This window comes from Eleutherodactylus coqui, chromosome 6, assembly GCF_035609145.1.
Source record: "Eleutherodactylus coqui strain aEleCoq1 chromosome 6, aEleCoq1.hap1, whole genome shotgun sequence".
NCBI lineage: Eukaryota > Metazoa > Chordata > Amphibia > Anura > Eleutherodactylidae > Eleutherodactylus > Eleutherodactylus coqui.
Window position 1 is genome coordinate 188,045,486 of NC_089842.1, and position 4,568 is coordinate 188,050,053.

Here is a 4,568-nt window from a genome sequence, read left to right on the forward strand (position 1 = left end):
TGGGATTACAGGCTCACACCACAGAGCCCAGCAGATGTTTAGCACTGCTTTCTCTAACTTGAAGCTTCTGACCTCACCGAGTCCTACGACACCCCCATTCTGCAAGCCAAGGTGGCGCATGTAGTCTTTAAAATTGGTATAGCTGGAATTGGACTGACCCATGGAATAATTGTAGCATTTTATTTTACCCGCCCAGCAAACGTTGTGAAAAGGAAACTCATAAAACAATGGCAAAATTGTGCTTTTTCCTCCCCACTGAAAATAGTTTATCATTTTTCAGTACATGGTATGGTACATAAGATGGTACCATGAGAAAATTACAACTTGTCTCGCAAGAAAGAAGCCCTCATACGGCTACGCATATGGAAAAATTGCCCTCCAGCATCCTGATTCTGTAAGTCAAGGTGGCGCATGTGGTATTTTATGTTCAAACTGTTTGTTTTAATATTTATAGGAAAATTGCAGTCTAAATTGTAATATAAATATTGATTTAAACTTTGTGAATTAACAGAACATTTTACAGTAATGTATAGCATTACTGGATAAGTTGTCTTCTTCTGCTGCGGCAAATGTTTCACTTTCCTGTATATGCTGTATTATATAAAATGAAACAATAAACATTTCACAGCTTCCCTATGCTGTGCCCAATGAACACCCATTCCAGCCAGCACCCCCGGGCTACTGGGCTGTGAGGACTCTTCAGGCTGAGCCCAACTGGCTCAACCCTATCCCCTTTTAGATATTTATTCAATCCAAAATCATAACTAAAATGCATAAGATTAGATAAGCAAGTTACAGAAAGTGTGAAGAAAAAAAGAAAAGAGGAAGGAAAGAAGGGGGAATCTTAGACGGGGAAAGTTCCCTGGAATCATAGACCTTACTCATTTATAGGGATTGCTCCAAATTTCTTTACAAAGCCACTTGGTTTATTCCTCATGAGACTGTTCCACTCCTGAGCCAAGATGTGAGAGTAGAAGAATCCCGGAACTGCACCCATACAGCCCAAGCATTATAAAATTTTGAGTATTCAGTTTCGAGATCACTACATTTAAGCCCCTCCATGTATCTCAAGGAGTCCATTGCCTCCACCCACACTATTCTCGGGATTGTGACACTGCGTTTCCAATATGTAGGAATAATCTGTCTCGTTGCCATAATAAAGTGTTGGAGCAGGCCTTGCTTGATGTGAGATATTGGACTAGGAGGGATAGATAGGAGCGCCAGCTCTGGCGTGAAATGAAGCGAGGGTACACATATAGTCGGGAAACATGAGAGGACAGTCCCACCATATGTGCAGCATGGAACCCGTGACAGACATACACCTCCAAGACTGCCCAGAAACTGAGGGGTACATCTTGTGCAATCTGACTGGGGTTCTGTAACACTGAGGTTATTTTGAAGTTGAGTTCCTGAAGTCAATGTGATACATTCATTTTGTGCGTGAGGGCATAAGATTTAGACCAGAGCTCTCCGGGAACAGGTGTCCCTAAGGCCTTCTCCCACTTTCGTATTCAGATAGATTCGAACTTCCTTGTCTGCTCATCCAAAAGGATCGCAAACACCAGAGAGATCGTATGTAGTATTTTAATTTGCAGCAGTAAAGGGTTAAATATTTTTTCACAGTGATTTACCAAGTTGCCCTTTCATCAAGTTCTGGTGCAACCCCAGTACTGATCAACACAGGGGTTTTGACATGTAAGTTTATGTTTTGGTTCACCCTGTCTTAGGGCACATATAAATGACTATTTCCCCGCACCCCAGAAGGACCTTTTCCATGTGTTTACGGAGGTTTCATACATTTTGAGGGATGGGATCCAGCCAACATAGAAATGACTATACCCCGTACCGGAAAAGGACCTTTCCCACAGGTTATAAACCAAGAAGGTGCTTTTGAGTGTTGGGATCTAGTCACCTTACATAGAAATGACTATATCCTCTACCACAGAAGGACCCTTTCTCTTTTTTGCATACCAAGAAAGGTTTATACAGATTAGGTTCTTCTGAATGAGGATCTAGAAATAAATATTTCCTATACCTGTAATATACCAAGTTTTCATACTGATTAGGTCCTTTTGAGTGACAAGACCAAGTCGACTCATATAGAAACTACTATTTCCCATAAGGCAGAAGGTCCTATTCCATGTGTGATATATGGAGAACGTTTCTTGTCAATCAAGTTCTTTTGAGTGACGGAATTTAACCAACTTACATACCCCTAAAGGACCTGTTTCATGTAAAGGTGCTTTAGAGTTATGGGATTTGGCAGTCTTACATAGAAATAACAATTTTTCATACCCCAGATGGACCTTTTTCATATTTTATATGCCAAGATGGTTTCATACTGATTAGGTCCTATTGAATAATGGGATCTAGCTGATTCACATAGCAATTACTATTTCCAATAAGCCAGGAGGACGTATTCCATATGCGATATATAGGTTTCATAATTATTAGGTCACTTTGATTGTTAGGACCTAGCTGACTCATATAGAAACGACTATTTCTGGTACCTGAAAAGGAACTTTCCCACATCTTATAAACCAAGGTGGTTTCATACAGATTAGGTCCTTTTCAGTAACAGGATCAAGACAACGCACATAGAAAATACTATTTTCCATACCTCAAAAAAACATTTTCCATGTGTTACATAGGGAGAAGGTTTCATACGGATTAGTTCTTTTTAAGTGATGGGATTCTAGCTGACTTACATTGAAATACTAACTTTAGGCACCTGAAAAGGGCCTTTTTCATGTAGGACTGTGAAGTTTCATACTGATTTGGTCTTGTTAAAGGGGTTATCCAACTTGTATTATTACTCTAAACTCTGTTCCCCATGCACTAACATGATAAACGAGCATATACTCACCTTTCCTGCTGTGTCCCACGCTATTGTTTAGTCCTACACTGCTTTGTGTAGAGCCTGAAGTCCCACACAGTTTACAGGACATCACAGTTGCTGAAGGAAATAACAGAGCTCAGCGATTGATTGAGGAGATCAAAAGGGGACACACCAAAAAAAGAAGTTGTGTATAAATTCAATAAATACAGATTTTTATTTTTATACATACAACATTTTATATAAAAAGAAAACCAATAAACAAAACACATGGTAAGAAACAGACATACAAGTGCGGCAATGTACAAAAGATTCATGGAGCGGGGCATGCCGGTCTCCATCCCTCCCCAGACGGAAAGATTTCTCTCTAGACAAACAGGGAGAGACCCGTCAGTCTATGCAATGTGGTGGGGAAAAGCCTGGAATGTCCCACCACCGTCATATGAAGCCTCGTTCCCAGCGGATTTTCCAAGTGTTTTTTTTTTTGTTTTTTTTAAATACTGCAATAAATCACCGGGCCGGGTTGTCTTTAATTCTAAAGGAACAGGAAGAGGCATGGGCTTACAATAATGTGTTCTATCCCACAACAATAGATATTCAGCAGGTGATAATAATACTAGGGGCTTATTCTGACATGCCTATATCGGCTGGGTTTTCACGCCCGGCTGATATACAGTGTCCCTCTCTGCAAGGGGAGGAGGCGGGCCGGGAGCAGTGCTCTGAGCTTCCACCCTCTCGCCACTATTTGCAATGGGATGGGGTGGGACTTAGCTCCGCCCTGTCATGCCCCTCCCATTGCAGACATTGGCGAGGGGTGGAAGCTCAGTGCACTGCTCCCGACCCGCCTCCTCCCCCTGCAGAGAGGGACACTGTATATTGGCCGGGCGTGAAAACCCAGCCGATATAGGCATGTCGGAATAAACCCAAAGGCTGGGCTCACATAAGTGTAAGTTTACCACGTATTTGATGCGCGATGTATGCGTGCGTGATACATGATAATTTGCAGGCTAATACATTGCCTTATACTTTTTCACTCAAATTTGCGTATATGCATTGCGTAATACACAAGCGCAAAAAAAAATGCAGCATTTTCCATTTTGCCATGTGTTGTGCATGAGAGAGCCCATTGCGTATGGGCGGAAAATATATGTGTAGTTGCGAAGTGACAGTGCGGGAAATTCAGAAAAAAAACCAGGAAGACTTTGCACGACGCTGTGTGAGATACGCCATCATGCGCAGTACCATATAACTACCATACGCAGCGACAGGCCAGCTCCACTGGGGCGAAACCCTGCGCAACTCAAGCAGGGTGATATGTATATGGTCGTGTGAGCTCGGCCTTAAGCAAAGTCAATAAGTCAAAACTCTATAGCTCAATGAAATATTCTACATAGCGACCTGGAATATAAGAACACTAACATTCACTGTCGGCGGAGCAGCTGCTGATGGAGATAATAAGACTATTACAGATGGAGGGAAGGTAAAAGAATTGTAATGCTATTCAAGGGACGCTGGTTTCCCTTTGAGTAAGGACCAATGGATATAATGTAGCAGTAGACTACTTCTGTGTATGGCCGGTGACCTCAAGAGCCCCTTAACTAACCCTCACATCCCATCCTCGTCATCCTGTGCACCCAGAAGCTCCCTCCGCCTCCACACTGCCCTCTACGGGCTGCAGCTGCTGCTGAGCGCAGGAAGCTCTCCAAGGCTGCCTTTGTCAGACAGTCATGTG